This window comes from Talpa occidentalis, unplaced genomic scaffold (genome assembly GCF_014898055.3).
Source record: "Talpa occidentalis isolate TD23 unplaced genomic scaffold, MPIMG_talOcc4v2.1 talOcc4.3, whole genome shotgun sequence".
Taxonomy (NCBI): Eukaryota; Metazoa; Chordata; class Mammalia; order Eulipotyphla; family Talpidae; genus Talpa; species Talpa occidentalis.
This window is the reverse complement of record NW_023603184.1, coordinates 7,473,814-7,494,209: the sequence shown is the minus strand read 5'-3', so window position 1 is coordinate 7,494,209 and position 20,396 is coordinate 7,473,814.

Here is a 20,396-nt window from a genome sequence, read left to right as displayed (position 1 = left end):
GAAGCAACCCAATTGTCCATCAACAGATGAAGGATAAACAAAATGCATATATGTACAATGGAATATTACTCAGCCATAAAAAGGAATGAAATTCTGACACATGCTGCAACATGGATGAAACTTGAAGACATCACACTAAATCAAATCAACACAAAAGGACAAATATTGTATTTGAAGCTCATAGGACAGGCAAATTGTGGAAAAAGAAAGTCAAATGGAGGTTACAAATGGCTGGGGGCTGGAGCTAAGAGAGGAGGGAATGGAGAGTTGTTCAGTGGGCATGGAGTTTGTTTGGGATTAAAAAGTTCTGAAAATGGATAGTGGAGATGCTTGCACAAAATTGTGAAAGTTCTTAATGCCACTGAATTATACACTTAAAAATGGCTGTTATAAATCTTATGTTATATATATTTTACCATGAAAAGATCAAATATATATGTGATATTATGATTTATAATAAGAAATACATATTCAGCCCACTGGCACAAAGCTTCTAAAACCCTTGGAATTTCCTAAGTGATAAGAGAGATAAAGGTTAAAGGATCTATTGTTATTCATAGTAAGCCCCTTTCCACCACACCTGATTTTGTAAAGGAAGTGACTTTTGGAAAGCCCCTCTGGAAGGGGGCTGGTTGCCAGGGGAACCAATCACGTGATTATAGAGTTGGCACTTCCAGTCCAGACCTGACCTCTGGAGAGGGAGTTGGGCTGGAAGTTGAGTTAATCACCAAAGGTCAATGATTTAATTCATTGTGCTTTGTAATGAACCCTCCATAAAAATGCAATCATATAGGCCTCTGGGAGTGTCCACGATGCCAAACACATGTGGGTGCTGGGAAAGGAGTACCCCTGCAGAGAGCATGGAAGCTCCTAGCCCCTCACATAAACTTGCCCCAGGCTCTCTTACATCTGGCACTTTCTGACTGAAACCTTTCATAACTGTGTTAATGGGCACACTGAGGGGTACCCCAGGACCCCCAAACTTTCACTCTTTTATGTGGCTATCTGCCACATAAAAACAAAGCATACTCTTTTTTTTTTTTTTAAGATTTATTTATTTATGCATACAAGAGCTGGGTATAGTCCAGAGGTGCTGGGGGGGTGTGGGGGGGCGGTGAGAGGATTCAACAGAGACAGAGCAGGGAACAGAACAGGCAGAGTGACCAAAACACACTGCTGAGGTGAGCAGTGGGCGAATCAGGAGAGGCCCACCACACCTTGTGGCATCTCCCTGGCCAGGGATCGAACTCGTGCTGCAGTTGCTGCGGGCAGCTTCACAGGCTGTGTCTCAACCCCTTGCGCCACCAGCGAAGCCCCAAAGCATACTCTTAGTGTGAAAGATTTTTAATAGAATGATTGTGCATTGAGTGGGAAAAAGAGAATGGATATAGTTTCCCATTGAAACACCCAAAGTTACCCATCCCCTCATGGGGACATGTCCAGCCTAACAGGGTCAGCTTGAAGCAGGGCTGCTGAGGCCTCAAAGATGGCCATAAGTCTAAGGCACCTTCTGGCAGGGAATCATAAGAAAGAGGCAAGAGGGGCCAGGCAAGTCTGGAATGAAAGGAGCAAAATCAGAGTACAAATAAAAGTAAAAGACCACCACTGTCAGTCTCCCCATTGAACCCTCACCCACATGTCTCTTCCAAGCGTCTCTACATCTCTCTACTGCATGTTTCCTTCCATATCCCCCAAGTCCCTGGTGCATGTCCCAGCTGAGAAGCAAGCAGGCCCTTCTCCACATGTCTCTCTGCTCCAAGTCTCTCTCCAAATCTTCTCCTCTCCCCAAGAGGCTCAGCTCCACCCTTTATTAGGTGGGGCTGGAAACATGGCACTCCCCTTTTATGGAGATTTTTCTCTGTAACAGCTGGAAGGTTAGAAGCCCAGGTGCCAACCTGGACTAGCAGATGGAGGCTGAGGGGAAAGCAGTCTTGTGACCTGAGCTCTTAATCTTTCTGGCCTGTGCTAACTACACACAGTTAGTGTCAGAACTGAGTTGACTTGTAGGACACCTAGCTGGTGCCCAGAGAGGTGAATAATCGCTGGGTGGGGGAAAAAAATCTACACATTTGGTGTGAAAAGTATTCAGTGAACAGTGAGTAAAAGAAACAAGTGTTTCCCTGTCAATGTTTAAAATAGGACCCCTTGAAGTCCAGTTTAGTATTCTAGCATTCCTAGCATGAGTCACAGGGCTTAGCAAGGAGTAGGTGTGCAGAGCCTGTGTAATGAATGGTGAGTGCCAGGGGTCAGATCTCTGTCCTACACAAGTATAGGCTCTCAGAATTAGGTGGGATTTCATGGGATCAGGTCATCCTAAAGGAGATCTCATTAGATTTAGCCTCCCACCCACTAGTCAAACCCTCTACAACAGGTGGTAACGCCAAAACATGCAGCAACCAGGTGAGTTAGTTCCATAGTGAAAGAGGAGGTCCCAGAAGAGGGCAGAAGACATACCTATATGTAAAATAGGCTGTACCTTAAGGAAGAGGCACAGTCCAGTGACAAGACTGATATGCAGGATTATAGACTCACTTGTTACCAGATCTTCCAACTCTATGCAAAAAAAAGAAAGAAAGAAAGAAGAAACGAAAAGCTCCAAATCTACATTGCTTACCAAAAAATCTCCCGATCTTCTGGTGACTCATTGGGATTTCTGAAAAATGCACTGCAGCCCAAACAAAGTTTTTGCAGGTGAGATTCAGCCCATAGACAACTCATTTGCAAAATCTATTCTTCAAATTCTAGAACTTCATGTACCATCTATCTGGATGGTATTTGGGATTTGTCTGGGGCAGGGAAACTCATTACTTACTGATTTATTAATAAATTATAATTATTTGGAAGATCTTGATTGAAATAAAAATCTACCTCCACGTAACCTTCGCTCACTCTATTACTACAACCACCCACATCCCCTCACCATCTTAGACAAGTCAACAGCTACACCCCATTGTGGTCAGTGCCATTTTCCCCTTTGGAGTCTGAGTTCTTTGAGGACAGCAGTTAAGTCTTACATCTCAATAACAGGAAACATTTATTGAGCCCATATGTGCCAAACACTATTCTCAGCACTTTACATGTATTAACTCATTTACCCCTTATGAGAACCCTGTGTGAGAGTTACTATTATAACCACGTTTTATAGACAAAGAGTGTGAACAAGAGAGGCTAAATAAGTTGTCCAAGGTCACATACCTAGTAAGTGGCAGAGCCAGATATGGAACAAGGATATCCTGGCTCCATAGGCAATCCTCATAACACTGCATGCTCACAGGGACAATCACGCTCATTCAGTAATTGTTGATGTGAAACAGCAGTAGTTGTTTCTTCTGAAACCACAAAGCAAACAGGTCTTCATAACACCAACATTAGAGATGGATTCCACCATATGCAAAGATGTAAAAGATTAGAAAGGGGAAAGGGTGGCCTTTTAGCATGGTGAATCAAGTTAGACATTAAGCGGAACTTCCTGAGGTTGAGGACTTTGGGTGACTATTCTAGAGAATGTAGAGTTGTGCTTTCTTTCTTAGAGATTCGTCAAACAATAAATAAATAAATAAGAAAGGCCTCCCTGGTGGCCTAGTCGTTAAGTTTCAGAGTTATCATCCCAACAGACTAAGTTGGATCCCTGGCCAGGGAGCTAATCCATGTGGCTCAGCAGACCTCTTCTGTCTTGCCCGCTGCGCCCCTCAGTAGTGTATTTCAGTAGATCCGCCTGTTCTGCTCCCCAATCTGTCTCTGGTGAACCTCTCACCCTCCTCGTATCCATGGCCTACACTCCAAAAATAAATAAATAAATCTTGAAAGAAAGAAAGAAAGAAGGAAGAAGAGGGAGATGAATGTTTCTGGAATGGCTCTGAAGCTGTCCAGAAGCAAAGACAAGAATTTTAAAGAAATGTGGCTGGTGAGAAGCTTGCCTTCTTCCAACATCTACTCCCCCTGGAGAGAAGACCAGCATCTACAGAACTGAGCTCTTCCAGGTGGATGAGCTTGCTCTGGTCTCAAGTCCCAATGGATCCCAGATTGAGAACGCTGGAAGCACACAGATGAAAGATTCACAGGTCACACCCTATATCCTAAAATACAGCAACATAAGTCAGATAGTGACATAGGATACCCAGGGTTGGAGTATTATAGAATGGGAAAAGGCCCAAGAAGCCATCTCTTCTTATCCAGTGGCCCGCACACAAGAACACCTTCAACAACATTCCAGGCAGGTGGGCATTCATGGGTTGTTGACACCCAAACTCCCTTGCAGTCTCAAACACAGGTAAAGGGAATCACGGAATTGCTGAAAGAAAATCTAGAGGAAACCTGAAGGCCAGGTGCAGGGGAAGGGAAGTTAGGCCGGCAGTAGACCCTCTGTGAGTGATTTTCTCTGAAGAAGATTTTCACACATGTTCATGTGAACATGGGCCAAATGTGAACAAATCCACAGGGATGGAGTTTGGAACAGACCATTCTAATCCTATAGAGTTGGTTTTTTTTTAAGATTTATTTATTTATGCATACAAGAATTGGGTTGTAGGCCAGAGGTACAGGGGGCTGAGAGGATTCACCAAAGACAGAATGGGGACAGACAGGTGGATTGACTGAAATACACTGCTGAGGGGAAGCAGCGGGTGGTACAGGAGAAGTCTGCTGTGCCAAGTGGGTCAGCTCCCCTGTGGGGGAATCAAACTCATGCTGCAGTGGCTGCAGATTGCTTCATAGTGCTGAGACTTAACCCCTTGGGCCACCAGGGAGCCCCCTAGTCCTGTTGTTGACCTCACTTTTGGGGATACTATGGTAAGCTCAATTATTTTTTCAGGGCTTTTCTCTGCCCCACTGATGTTGGACTTGGTCTGTGAGTGTTGTGGCCAAAGGAATGTGGGTAGAGCTAACAGTCTGCCAGTTCTGAGTCAAGGTCTTAAAAAGTGTGTTGTGTTTCTGCTCCCTCCCATGCACTCCTACATTCACCGTAAAGACTGTGCCCCAGGTGGCTCCTGTTTCTAGGAGGATGAGAGAAAATAGATTAGACCTGAATCTAGCCCACATCCTGGAACCAGGCTTAGTCAACCAGTGGCTTGAAGCAGGGATGCCCCAGCCTTCCCACAAAGTTATGAGTAAGAAAAAGAAAAATAATGCTAATTATTGTAAGCCATTGAGTTTGGGGGTGGATTGTTATGAAGCATTATTGTAACAATAACTGGCTAATGCTGACTATTGTCAGTGAACTGGACATTTACATAAATCCTTCAAGGTGGTATCAGGTGACAAACTTAACTCAAAACGCTGCTGCAAAACTGCTGTCAGGAGTAAGAGGAATTCTGGGGCAGATGGCCTGAATGATTCAGAAATATCATTTCTGAATGATGTTCTCCCAGTTTCTAATGTTGAAAGTCAATGGAGTCCTGCAGCACAGCAGGGACCCAGGGAAACTGAGTCATCTGCTCAGACTTCTCTTTGGGGGCTGATGGAACTTGCTGGCAAGACAGTTTTAAAGAGTCTAATCAGGTCAAGCTCTTAGATAAATGCTACCTCTGGAGCCTGCATCTGTCAACACCCAGCTCAGACATCCATCCCTGTTGCCTCTCTCCAGGGGAAATTTCAGGCCAGGCAACTGCCTCTTGGAAGAGAGGACCCAGGTCTGTGTCTAGGGGAGAATCCACACAACTGTCACCCTCAGACAAAGGAGGACGTCCACACCCTCGAGTGCAGGGTGCGACCAACTGGGCAGACACAGTCTGATTTCTGAGTCTCTCTTGCTTTCATATTGTTTGTTTTCTCACCTTGCCTTTCTCCATGTGCCCCCCACACACCACCTTATCGCGACCCTGCGTCAGCAGCACTGCATCCCCCAGAAGAAAGCGCCCTCCGTGCCCAGTTACCAGGGGCAGCGAGCGAGCGTGTCTTTTGAGGGCTGAGCAGAACCAAACCACAATATCTACCCTGGGCTCGGGCACGTGCTGGGTGATCAACATTGAGGGGGTCGGTTTGGAAAGGAACTGGGGTTTCAGTTCCACCAACTCCCGCACAGCTCCTGTTTGTTTTTCCACTGCCCTGCTCCAACAGGGTGCCCACCGCTCAAGGGGCCATGTGAACGGACTCAGTGTTGCCCCACTGCCCTCAACATGCCCCCCAGCCGCCAGCACCCATGTGGTGTCCTGAGGGAGGGTCTGGAGGCCCAGGGGGAGCGAGGGGCACCTTCCCAGTCCGGCCAGGTGCCCGATGGAGACCCAAATCAGTGTCCTGTGCAATGGGCCGGGCCTGGGAATGACCTGACCTTGGGGGAAGGAGGCAGGTAAGGGGGGGTATCCGGCAGCCTGGCCCCCCGCCCGAGGGTGGGCAATCTTAGGGGGGCAATGCTCAGGGGGGGCAATGCTAGGAGCCAAGCTGCCCCCTGGCCCCACCCCAAGTGCACGCTGCGGAATTCTGCCAGCACGAAGCAGAGTCACGAGCGGAGCGGGAGCAGCGGAGCGGGCAGGACAGCATCAGCGCCTGGGGAGCACGCGCGCGTGGGCGGCCGGGGTGGGGGGGTCCTGAGTCCGCCTGCACCCCTCGCCTCTCCCCGCAGCCCCATCCCGCAGCCCCGCGTCGCCCCCCAGCTAGAAAGAGCCGGAGCGGCCGGGAGCGTCTTCGCAGGGAGTGGGGGGAGGGCAGGCGCTCCCCAGAGCGCCGGCGCGCCGCCCCCCTCCCCGGCTCGGCTCCCGCTCCCGGCCCCGCGGCCGCCCCCGCGCGGGAGCTCGCGAGGAGGAGGCGGCGCGCGCAGCGGCGCGGGGGCGGCGCCGGGCGGGGCGGCGCGGGGAGCGGGGAGCGGCGGGCGGGGGCGGGGCGGGCGCCGCGCTCCTACGCAAGCAGCCGCGAGAGGGGATCCTGGGCGCAGGCCCCGCCCCCTCACGTGCCCGCGGCGCAGGGCCGCGTGCGGCCCGCGTGACCCGCCCGCCCCTCCCGGCCGCCGCCGAGCGGCTTCCACGCGTGGGAGGGAGGCCGCGCCGGCTGCGGGGAGGGCGGCCTGTGGCGGCCGCGCCGCCCCCGCGCCCCAGCGCCCGTCTGGGGACCCTCGCCCCGCTCCGCCCTGGCGTTGGAGGAGGAGGGAGCGGAGCTTCCCGCTAGCCTGGGTTGAGGGGAGGGGATGGAACGCTGGTGAACGGGGGCGCCCTTCTGTAACCCCCATGCGCCCCTGCACAGCGGGGGTGAAGTCGGAGGGGGAGTCAGGGGACTCTTGTTGCTCTTATTAGTTCTTTCTAGAATTAAAAAGTCGAGAAGAGTGTTTTCCTGGTGGCGCAGAGGGTGAAGTTGCAACCTGTGAAGCTGTCCACAGCCACTGAAGCATGAGTTCGAGCCCCCAGCCAGGGAGACACCCACATGGCGCGGCAGACCTCTCCTGTCTCGCCCCTGCTCCCCTCAGCAGTGTGTTTCAGTCAGTCTGTCCTGCTCCCCACTTTGTCTCTGGTGACTCCTCACCCCCGCCTGTACCCCCAGCTCTTGTATGCCTAAATAAATAAATCTTTGCCAGTTGGATCCCCGCTGCCTCCAAGGGTCCCACGTGGCACGCAGACCTCTCCTGCCGCCCGCTGCTCCCCTCAGCTGTGTACTTCCTCAGTCGGCCTGTTCTGCTCTCCCCTCTGGCTCTGGTGAATTCTCTCACCCTCCTGCACTTCTGACTGTACCCAGTGCTTGTATAAATAAATAAATCTTAAAAAAAATAAATCTTTAAAAAAAATACTAGAGAAGAGCTTTTGAAATAAGGGGTGGGGTCCCCACCACGCTCTTCAGCCTCTTTGCTGCCCTGATGCCAGGGCATCCCACATGGCTTGGGCTGAAGTCCTGGACTCTGAATTGGGTGAAGTCACCTTGTCTTAGTGGGTGGGCCCTGGGCTCAGATGGAGCAAACCATGAGCAAGAATCGGATATCCTCATTCCTCCTGGGTCAGCGACCTCATTGACAAGCCAGGTCCTCCTAACCCCCTTCTGGAAATGGTAGAACGACATCTAGAGAGTATCAGGGAGCAGTGGAGAGCAAGCACAGGCCAAGCACCCAATGGAGTGTACACAGCAACAGTGAAGGAACCCCATCATCTCTAAGCCTTTGCAATGTGTCCTTAAATGACCCATGTTCCCACAAGGTGTCAGGTGCTGAGCCCACACAACCTCGTTGCTATCTTAAACCCTGCGTCTCACAGGCTGCTATTTCCAATGACTGATGAGATGGGGAGGAAGACTGGCAGGGGCAGCACTCCAGAGTGGAAGCCCCTAAAGTAAACAATGTCTCCAGGAAAAGATTATATGGTGTGGCACAGAGCCTAGGAGGGAGGTGCTAGGGAAGCCGCTTAGCTCCCAAATAGCGAGCACCGGTGGAGAGCAGTGTGAGGTGGGGAACAGGGTAAGACAGCGAATCTGACCCAGGCCCACTTCCCTGCCACCTTGTGGGAAATAATGAGCTCTGGGTGCTCTCTTGAACATGAGTTATATCTCTAGAGCATAGGCAATTCCCAAGAGAATTGTATGGGAGGCAAAACCAAAGTGGGTGCAGATCTTAAAGTTGGTTGCTGGGATAGCCAGGGAATAAGAGGAGGAAAGGCAGCAGGGAGATGAGACCCCTTTGGCTCTGTGTCTAGAGGTCCGTGTATCTGGACAACCTCCCTTCTCTCCTTGGCACTTCAGGGGGCCACTTGACTCTTAACCCTGGCTTTACGAGGTGTGGGAATGGTCCATATGATTGAATGGCTATTGGATGTCAGGTACTGGGGAAAACAAAAAGGGTGTCAGGTAATAATGTCCCTGCACAAAAGGAATTTATAGCTCACAGGGGAAGCCCTACATTATTGAAAGATAAACTAAGGGAAAAGTGATTGGGTGTGTGAACCAACACGAGTGGCATAGACAAGTGCTTTGATAGAAGGGAGAAACCAAGAGAGGCCAAGGAGCCAGGAGTGAATAAATGGAAGAGCTGGGGAAGGGGTCCTTGATTTTGAGCAGCCTGTGAACAAAGGGAGGAAGGGATGATGGAGGCCAGCCCACTGGTCAGGAAGAAGGTGGGAGCAAAAGATTCGGGATCCAGGAAGATCAAAGGTCTTCTTAACAAAGTAATCTATTAAAGCCCAAAGCAGGGGATTCCAGGTGCTCTCCAACATCCAAATTCTTTTATGCCACTCCAAGCCCTTGATTTATCCCAAACCTCCCTGTTCACCCTTATTTCCCCTTCAGGCGGACCAGAAACTACAGAATTACTCATGGGTTCCAAATATGCTTCCCACCTTCCCTCTTTGGTGCTTCCACTCACATGCTTTTCCCTTACTTTGGAATGCCCTCTCTTCCCTCACCATTTCTGCCCACTCATCCTTGAAGACACAGCTCAAGTGCCAGCTCATCCCACAGCCAGATGTAACTTTCATCTGAGCTCCCACAACATCGTGTACTCTATCTTGGCACCTCACAATCTATGTTGTGTTATGGCTCCGTATAGGCATCAACTTTCAAAGTAGGTATGGCAAATCCAGCCACTCTCACCACCTCCCTCTCTGTCAGCCTAGTCTCAGCCCAGACCCAGGCTGGCTCTCTTCAGTCAGTTCCTCCTTACAGCAGCAAGAATGAGCCTTTTCAAACAAATCAGATCATGACACTCTCCTGTTCAAAACCCTACAATGGTTTCCTATCACAGTCAGATGTCATTCAAGATTTTCCATGCTCAGAACCCCACACTATTCTATACTGCCCATCTAACTCACACACTCACTGAGCTCCAGCCACCCTGGTTTTCTTCTCCTTTCTGGAATATTACAACCTCACGTCTACTTTAGCGTCTGTTTTTGTTTGTCCCCTCTTTTTTTAAAAAGAAATATTTACTTATTTAGGCATACAAGAACCAGGGTAAAGGCCAGAGGCGCCGGAGTTGAGAGGATTCACCAGAGACAGAGCAGGGAACAGAACAGGCAGAATGACTGAAATACACTGCTGAGGGGAGCAGCAGGCGAGACAGGAGAGGTCTGCTGCGCCATGTGGGTAGCTCCCCGGCCAGGGATGGAACTCATGCTGTGGTGGCTGCGGATAGCTTCATAGGTTGTGTCTTAACCCCTTGCACCACCAGGGAGGCCCTGTTTGTCCCCTCTTAATGGATGCATTTTTCTTAGAATTTACACGACTCCCTCACTTCATTGTTCTGGTCAAATACCTTCTCCTTAAAGAAATGTTCCCTTGACTACTTTATCTAAAACAGTCTTTCCCACCGCCCACTCTCTGTTTCCTTACTTTTTATAAAGCGCCAGTACTGCTACCGTATTATATTTACTTGCTGATTGATTGTTGCTGCCTTATGAGGTCAGGAATTCTGTCTTGTTCATGGATGTAAAACTGTGCTTCCTCATGCATAGTAGGTGCTCAGTCTGTTACATGGAAAAACAAGTGAATGGATCTTAACTCTGTCACTCAACTATAAACTCCTGGAGAGCAAGCACCATGATTCGTACATTTGGATTCCCTTTCCCTGCCTCTAATTTCTTCCAGATTAAGTCCACGTAAATGCTTCTTGAGTGGATTTCAAATTCTATAGAGAATATCACCATTTTTCTCCATTAACATGACTAGCCATGTTTAGAAAACATGAGGAAATGATCTTTACCTATTCTGTCACCTGCAAGGATATCCTCACTTTATTAATTCCTGGAAGGTCCACCTCCAAATGTTACCCAGTAGTTTGTTGTGGCCTGAATGTTTTTGGATGAATGGAACAAATAAAATATCAAAATGCATTGCAAGTTGTAAGGCTAAGTATTAACTGTCTTTCAATTGGGTGTGTATGTGTGTATCTTCAGGCCATGATAAAAACAAATCTTTTTTTTTTTAAGATTTATTTATTTATGCATACAAGAACTGGGGTGTAGGCCAGAGGTGCAAGGGGGTGAGAGGATTCACTAGAGACAGAGTGGGGAGCAGAACAGGCAGATCTAGTGAAGGTCTGCTGCACCATGTGGGTCAGCTCCCTGGCTGGGGATCGAACTCATGCTGCAGTGGCTGCGGATAGCTTCATAGTGTTGAGACTTAACCCCTTGCACGGCCAGGGAGGCCCAAAAACAAGTATCCAAACTTTTGGCCATGGTTCACAAACTTTGAAAGTTCTAGATGACCCATAAATAGCCACCTGTATAATGCAAGCTTATACTCTTACTAGATGAAGAGTTAGCACTTACTATATATCACCTCTGTATCAGGACCTGTGGCACACGCTTTCACATGCACTATCTCATAAGTCCTTGTAACAATTATGTAAGAAGGAAGCTATTACTATTATTGCCATTTTGCAGAGGAGGAGGCTGAGGCTTACAGATATTAGGTCACTTGCCCATGCTGGCAAATCTGATAAAACAGTTAAGCTAATAGTCCACTTCAGAACTCTCCTTAACCACTACTCTGCATTGTCTCCAGCAGCATCTATTCTTTAGTTTAATGCACTTAGCTCAAAAAGCTCACTTTTTCTTATGTCTGAGAAACACACACTACTTACCCAGCATTCTGGTGGGAGGGTCTTTGTTGTTGTTTTTAGGCAGTCAGTAAAAGCCAGTGAGGCAAGGGGAACAGGGAACCTTTGTTCTCTTGAAGAGTTCCACATATCTGGAGAGTTTAAGATTCACTGGTCTAGGTATATTTTCACAGACAGACAGACAGACACACACACACACACACACACACACACACACGAGAGGCTTTAACAGTAGCTGTTTAACAGATCTACCTAACAGTATTTGTGGCTTTTATTCTTTTTAAAAAAGATTTATTTATTTGTTTGTTTGTTTGTTTATACATACATACATAAGTACAAGAACTGGGGTGTAGGCCAGAGGTGCAGAGGTGAAAGAATTCGCCAGAGACTGAGTGGGGAGCAGAACAGGCAGACTGACTGAAATACACTGCTGAGGGGAGCAGCTGATGAGACAGGAGAGGTCTGCAGCGCCTTCTGGGTTGGCTCCCTGGCTGGGGATTGAACTCATGCCTCACTGGCTGGTGATAGCTTGATAGCACTGAGGTTTTAACCCCTGTACCACCAGGGAGGCCCTATTTGTGTGTTGTTTTTTTTTTTTTAAAGATTGATTTATTTATGCATAGAAGAACTGGGGTGCAGGCCAGAGATGCAGTGGGTGAGAGGTTTCACCAGAGACAGTGGGGAACAGAACAGGCAGATCTACCAAAATACACTGCTAAGGGCAGCAGAATGTGAGACAGGAGAGGTCTGCTGCGCCATATGTGTCACCTCCCTGGCTGGTGACTGAACTGTGCTGCAGTGGCTGGGGAGAGCTTCATAGTGCTGGTGCTTAACCCCTTGCACCACCAGGGAGGCCCTATTTGTGGTTTTTAATAGCAGGATACACCCAAAGCTTGGAGAGAGATGGGGGATTACATGCTCCACTATACTCTCATCCAGTCCTCAGTTTCCCTGCTAGCCACTCCCGCCACCTCATGGACTGAACCAGAGATCACGAGTTTGTGAATGCAGTCCCCAGAGGTCAACCTCTTAGGGCACAGAGTTCAGAGTTGATCTGGAGGGGCAAAGGGAGAATCCCTGGCTCCCCTGAAGTTCAGAGCAACAAGAATTCCCAAGGCCCTGGAATGCCAATTCTTGGCTCCTATGGTGCTTACCAGCTCTCCACAACTCTCACCTCTCCCCAGAGGACAAGGTCTGAACTGGCCAAGTGGGACATTGTACAGTCTTGGGCTGCAAAGCAAGCCCCTCCCTTGGCCCTGTCCTGATTTACCAGGCTGCCAAGTGAGGAAAACCAGGCCAGGAAAAGAGCTGGCCCCCTCATCCACCTAGGCATTTGTAGTTCTGGCAGCACTGAGGCAGCTTGTCCATGATCTAATCATGGACCAGGTCAATGGTCTTTATATAGGCTGGTGATTCGATCATGTGCGTGGCAGTAATGTATTCCTGCCAGGATTTTGCACACTTCAGAACTGCAACCCTCCCCCACCCAGGGCAAAAAATGAGGATGTGTGCTCTGTGTGTGTGTGCGTGTGTGTGTGAGTGTGTGTGTAGAGGAGGGGGTGGAATGCAGCCTTGTGAAGGCATATTCCAACTGTGCACCCTTGCCCAGCCTTTGAGACAAATTCATGGCTGCAGTTGTGACTAAAACATGAATGGATGTGGTTTTGTGCAGGTGCATGAATGACTGTGAGTTTCTGTGAATGGATGCATTTGTGACAATGGGAAATGGGCGTCCTTGCAAGCCAGGCTAGTGGTGTGCAGGTGCCAGGCTGACTGGGAGCATCCACACATCAGAGTCTTTACCAGAGTCCATGAGTGCTGGGTTAGGGGGCTTTTCTCATAGCACCTCCTTTTGCTGCAGCTGTTACTGGTGCTGCTATGGCAGCACGAACCTTTGGCAATTGCCTTGTCCTCCCTGAACCCTCAGATAGGAAAGTGGGGTGGGGTGGGAGACCGACCAGGGCTACCATGTGATCAGTCTGTCATCAGTTGAAGGTTCCTCCAAACAGCAGAAATTGTCCTTAGATAAACTCCAGCCCAGTGTCCTGACTAGCCCTTGGTGCTCCTCCTGGAGGCTGAGTGAGGGGCAGGCAGGTAAGTATCAGGAGTGTGAGTTTCCCTGCCCTCCTCTCCCATGACACCCCCCACCCCAAGCCTGGCCCGCTAGAATTAGGCATATTCTGTCCTTGTCTCAGTGATCTGTCTCCCAACTAGATTTTAGGGAAGGGCAGGAAGGGATACATTATATTAGGAAAAAGTGATCAGCACAAATGATTGGATGTTTATGAATTGGAAACCTGATCTCTTGGGTGTATTAAAAAAGATGTTAGGTCCTCTTAATTTTAAGTCCTAGGCTAGAAATACATCCCCTCCACCCAAGGCCCCCCACATCCCTTGTCATCCCAGTGGCCTCCCAGAGGGCCCCTGTATACAATGGCCCCAATTAGTCCCCTCATTAACAGTCTCAGCAGAGACCAAAGACTGAATGGGTCAGAGAAATCAAATTCTTTTATCACCCAGAGGCACATGCAGCACCCTGGGGGAGAGAGGGGAAGGGAGGGGTGGTTGCGAAGCAGGAAATGTGGGAAATGAAGACTGTACAAAACTCTTTGTAAACTGCCTCCTCTGAAAATAGGAAAATAGAATCTCCTCCCTCCCCAGAGCTTAGAGAGTGGCATATATCACCCACTTTCTGCCATGGGGGAGGTGCTTTCTGAATTCACATATATGGTCCATAGAAGGATAGAAAAGAGTAAGGTGGTAAAATAGACCCATTAAAATGGTGGTATGGTTAGCTATGGGAAGGGGCGCTGCTACCTATCAAAAAGCAGATCTTTAATAGGCATAGATTTGAAAAATACAATGTGATGATGAGATTGCATATTGAAATCCCCCAGATTAAACCTAATCTTGTTTGGGTGCACTGCTATGCCTTTTCTGCCAAGCAGCGAGAGAGGAAGGCACATCCCAGAGTCCCTGGCTTATGAATGTACTGTCTCTGCTCAGTGTGAATGTGCTGGTGCTTTGTGTTTGTATGAATGGGGGTGCATGTGCTGGTCAGAGGCCACGTGAGACACGCGGGGGTGGGAATTATATCTTTAAAAGGTGAATTGGAAAGTGTGAATGGCATAAATCTCCCCCCATGGCGCCCCCACTTCTTTATCACCTACCACCTCAGTAAGGCACACCTATGTGATGAAAATTAATTCCTGGCTTTGCAAATATCAATAGATCAATATCTGCACTTGTGTTGCACCCTTTCCAGGGACCACACTGCTAAAAACAGAGCCGCAACACAAAAGATACTGCAGTCAGCTCAAGCTAGGGTTATTTTTAGATCAGAAAAAAAGAGGGAAAGGGAAAAAAAAAAAAGCAGTTCTGGGTTTTGCAATCTAATTTGGTCCCTTTTCTTAAGGAAAAAAAATTCTCATCAATGGCATTTTCCATACAATCTGATTTCTATTTGGCTCCTAGAAAAAGAAGAGGTCTAGGGCTGAAAATTCTGGAGTTTTATGGCTGATTCCAGCTAGTAGCCTTTCTTCACCAGGCTCCAACTGAATTAATTTGATACTATTTTTGAAAGTCAGTGTTTCTAAGGGAGACCTAATGACGCACTGACGTCAATGCAGGTCAATAGCACACACTGCTGGAACTGGGCGTGCTACACCGAGCCAGAGCTGGAGCCTTTTCAAACAGCCCCAACTCTGCAAATATCCCAGCTTTGCAGGGGGGAAAAAAAGCCCAGGGTTTTGGAAGCAATGAGACCCCCACCACCCCCTACCCCAAACACCTTGAAAATTGATGCATGTTTTCCTGGTGCAGAAAAAGAAAGGAGAGAATCCAAACATATAATCAGACGCACTGCAGTGCAAAAAAAAAAAAAAAAAAAAAACCCACAAAAACCAAAAAAACCACATACCTGTCAAAGGAACGTATGTGATCCGCACACATTTACGTTCAGAATGCAATGCATGTATCATTAGGGTCTGTCTATAAATAGCCTCCGAGAGTGTGTGCTTTGGGACTTAGTCCCCAAACGGGGTTTTCGAACGTGGGTGATGAGTTCTTTGCTCTGATCAGTTACTCAGGAGATGCCTGAATGTGTGGGGGTGGGAGCGTGGGAGGGGGGCTGCCGGCGCGTTCCCCTCCTATTTCTCCCTCGCCCCCCTCCCTCCCCGGCACACCTCCCCTCTCCTCGCCCACTATCCCTCTCTCCTCTCCTCTCTTTCTGGTCTTCTCCCTCTCTCCAGCCTCCTCAACCCTTCTTTCTCTCTCGCTCCCGCTCCCCGGCCCCTCCCTCTCTCTGCTCCTTCTCCCTCCAAGTCTGGCACCGAACGCGAACTGTTTTGCTTTGCTCCGGGAAGAGTGCAGACACATAACGTGAAATCCCGAGCTTTTTTTTTTTTTTTTTTTTTTTTTTTTTGCGTGGTGCATTTAAAATGCTTCCTTATTTATATTACCCTCATTCCCTCACCTCTCCCACCCCCTCAGCAGTCCTTCCAAATTTCCCTAGAAATCTATGTAAAGCAGGCGGAGGGGAAAACATTTGCACTAAAAGTGAAGGAGCTCGCCAAGGTAGGTTCTACCAGGCACTGGCTGGTGGTTGGCTTTTGCAAAGTTTATGATGTCAGTTGGTGGATGTTTGCAGGAGTGGATCTGTGTGACTGGCCGTGATTACTGTATATTTCATTGAACAATTATATTTGTACAAATTGCCTAGGCTTCTTGTGCAGGCGCTCCTGGGGTGGGGTGTGTGTGTGTGTGTGTGTGTGTGTGTGTGTGTGTCTGAGTGTGTGAGTGATTTTGCAGAAAGCCTGCCAAGACAATCGTGTGCTGTTCAACTGAGGAGGGGTTGCTTTCTTGCATCCCCCCACCACCACCCTAATGCTTTGCGGGTGGGGGCCGGAGGGTGGTGGAGGGTTCTGTAGTGGCCAGGTGCTTCTTCCACTTTGTCATATTTGGGATTGATTCTCTCATTCACTAAGTGACTTCATTGTCATTATTGTGCACATGAATATTTAGTTCCAAAAAGGCTTCCTGAAGTCAGAGCAAAGTGGGGGGTGTGCAGAGAGATAAAAAAGAGTCAGGTGGTGGTGATGGTAGTGGTAACAATTCTTGCACAGAATTCAGTCTCTCTTCCCACGATTTGGAGAAAATGCAAGTCTTTTGTGGGTGCTAGCAAAGAGTCTTTTTTAAAAAGCCCTATTAGTGGCTAAAAAGAAATTGAAGAAAGAAAAGGGGGGGCAATACACGTTCCCACTGCAAGAGCTAAAACTGCTACAGCTCACAACCACCTGTAGAGGGAAATCTCTATGCATGATTTCTTGGGGCCGGTTGTGTGGAGGAAAACCGCCCGAGGGGCTGGCAAACTTTGCAGCTTGGAGCCAGAGGCCCAACTCCGCGGGGTGGCGGGGTAAATCGATGGTCGGCAGGCAGGAGGGAGAGGCTGGCGCCCAGCGAGGGTGTCCCACAGCCCGGGGAGCTGCAGGGGTGGCCTCCGGGAGGCGGATGCGAGATGGGCCCCACTTGGAGTGGAGCTCAGTGGTGGGGGGGGGCTTGCCGGGTTGATGGGTGGGGCGAGGTCTGCGTTCTCTGAGGTCGGCGGTCGTGCCCGGTGCCTTGTGGATTTGGGGAGGTCAGAGGCCAGTTTTTGCAGCGGAGCCCTCGGTTTCCCGCTGCCGCACAGAGCAAGGTGGTTATCAACAAGTGTTTCTCCTCAGAAGATTAGTTTTGACAGAGACTTCAAGGGGTTCTCTAATCTGGGTAAATCCACCAGAGCTTTATTGTGTGGAGCAAAGGGTGTCATTCTTTGTTGGGAGGAAGCCTGGGGAAGGGAGGTGGAGAGATGAAGAGAGAGGACTTTTGAACATCAGCCATTTGACCTTGGGGGCCAGAGTTCAAATCCTCCAGAGGGTTGAAAAGGCTGAAAAGGTTTCATTCCTCTCTCTCTCCGCCTCTCCACTCCCCGCCCCTCGCCCCCCCCCGCGTGAGCTTTGTGTTTAATGGGGGAGACCCAGCGCCTAGTGTTGGGCAAACCTTGTCAATGGGAAATCCATGTGTCTGAGAGCAGGTTTTTTTTTAATCTAGGGAAGCAGGGAGCACTCTCAGCTGTAGTACTGTATTTTCCCTGTGCAAAAAGATCTTCTAGGAACGCTGAATCACCTCCTCTCTGAAGAGCAGCCACTTATGGGGGACCGACTATGGAAGGGGATGGAAGGGGTCGTCTCCATTCCTATGGCCTTTAAATATAGCCGGGGGTGGGGGGTGGGGGGGTGGCACCTGGAATGCCTGGTTCGGATGCACATGGACATATGGGGTAGGTTAAATGAAATTGTTCTGGTACTGAGCTGGTGTTAGTGAAGCCCCCTGAGTGGGGATAGGATTCTGAAGCACTTCCTCCTGGGGGGCTGGCTGGGTTACCAAATCAACGTGAGAAGTGAGTCTCTTCCAGCAGGGGGGGTGAGAGATTTGGAGAGGGTGCTGACAGGCTAGAATGAGCATGCTGGTGTCTGGCTCCAGAACTATTGCAGAATAACCCCAAGGCAGTGAATACAGACCTGGAAGTGGAACTGAGGTGAGATGGGGGTGCAGACTGGTACTAAGCCTGCTAAAGAAAGCAGAGTAAATGGCGACTCCATCTTTCTGCACCTACTGGTGTGGAGGAAGACCAGGCTAGTGCGCCTGACACTCACTGTCCACGTCACTTAGGGCCCTAGTTCAGGGAATTGTCCCCTTATTTTTTGGTCCAGTGAAAGGGGGATCATTTACCACAGTCTAGGAGGTAGTAGGGTCCTGTGCGTGTTCCCACGCAGCAGGAATCGGTTTCTATTATTAATCTAAGTCAACAAGTGTTTGTCTCCTTTTGATGTAAAGGAAGAGGAAAGTGGCTACAAGAAAAATCTGGTCCTAGAAATAGAGCCACATGTCTTCCACAGCACCCCCAAGCCCATCAGTACCGCTCCCTACTCTTGGCTGTGGTCTCCTGAGGACCACATTGCAGGAGGACACCAGAAAGATGTGTTCTCCTTTTTTCACACCAAACTTAAAGGTGTTTTGTGTCTGTCCGCCAGCTCTCCAAGGGCCGTATAAAGACCACCTCCCTTCCACCAGGCGCCCAGGCATCCATCACATGCAAACACGTATGTGCAGTGTTTATGCACGTATGTGCCAAGACCACAGTAGACGTGCGTGTGCGTGTGAGTGTATATGTGAGTGTGTGCAGAGTTCTGTCCACAACTGAGCTCATGAGTTACACAAAAGAGAGCGGACCATCTTCGCCTTCTGTCGCGTCCGGAGATGCCAGTGGAGAAATGCCACATCCAGTTTAGGGGTAGAGCTGACGTCCCTGAGTGTATGTGGTGAACCTGAATTTGCCTTGGGTTTCCTCATATTCACTCAGGAGTGTCAGCTCCCCCTTCACTCGACGTTGGAGAGTATCACTGCAAGCTGATGTCAACCCTCTTACAAGAAGAAGGAAGTCCAACATTGCCCTCTTGACCTTGCGTGAGCCTTGGTGCTTCCTTTGGCTTCTCAACAGAAAAATAAGGGCAGGAGCAGGGCCAGCAACATAACTCCTGGGGCCTGGTATAAAATCAAAATGTAGGGTCCCTTGTTCAAAAAGTAGGTTAAAAAAACTACTATTCAAGGTACCCGGATAGAAAACTTTTTTCCTTGAGAGTCTTTCTCTCTCTCCTTCTCTCTCTTGACTTGTCACGATGTTCTTTATTTGCTGTTCTATATCGTGCTTAATAAAAATTAAAATTTTAAATGATTAGCATGAATTCTACCATTCGACTTTCTAGTGGACAATGCCGCAGTTAGATGCCAATGGAAGAGCACGTCATTCATTTGCAGAGTCACAGCACTCACACAGTTTACATTTCATAGGCTGTACATACATGAGAATTTTGTTCTTACCAGAACAATGGAAACGCTGTGTTTTTATTTCACTTCTTGGTATGCAAAGGTTCTACCCATGCTCTCAAAATTCAGATGCTGATAAGTAAGGAAGGCCCGAAAGGAAAAGGGACTGTGGGTTACTCTCTTTCCTTCTTTGTCATCGCTCTCCAGCAGGTGGCTAGCGAAATGGGAAGGAAGACAAGTAGGCAGTCACAGGATCGTGTCCCTTGGTGGTGGGTATTTCATAGGACTCCACTGCCTTCTTTCTACACGCACAGCAAGTTCTGTGCTCACTGACCCCCATGTGGCCACAGACTTAGAGTTTACTTCTTTGAATCCTGCGCCCCTGTACTCTTGGGGGTAGGGCTAACATCACAGGGCGCAAGGAATGGTGAGCACGTACATTGCACCTCTCTTTCCTCCTTACCCATTCTCCATTGTCTACTGCATCGAACTCCACTAACAAAACACCCTTTCAAAGATAAAGTTGTTGAGACTCTCCAGACAATAGCAGAGCATCACATCGAGCAAAGGACCATTCGTGTGTGACTTCATGAGCCTCATGCTATGAAGCCCGCCTGGAAAGTGGAGGTGAGGAGTGATCCAGACCCCAGACTGATGACCACGTGGCCTCATCATCCCCTCATCAATTGAGTAATCCGAGCAGCAGCAGAGACCTTCAGGAACCTCCATTTTTGGTCCATTGGGGCTGCCTCCTCCTCTAACCAAGTCGCACTCTGAAAGCCCACCACTGCCTGGTGACGGTGTCGCAGGTTTGAAGAGAGAAGAATTTATCAGCTCATCTCTTCCAGGTCTGCTGAAGCCTCTGGTTAGAGTCCAGACCTTGGAAATGATGCATCCATCTAATCCCTATGACCACTTTGGGGCACATCCCCTGCCTGATATGTACTTACATTTTACCATCTACAAATGAATAAAAGAATACTTAGCAGGCTTCATGATTAATTGTGCTAATTAATACTTCTTATTTGCCTCACCACTGCTCTGAAGTCTATCCAGGGATCTCTTGGTCCAGGAT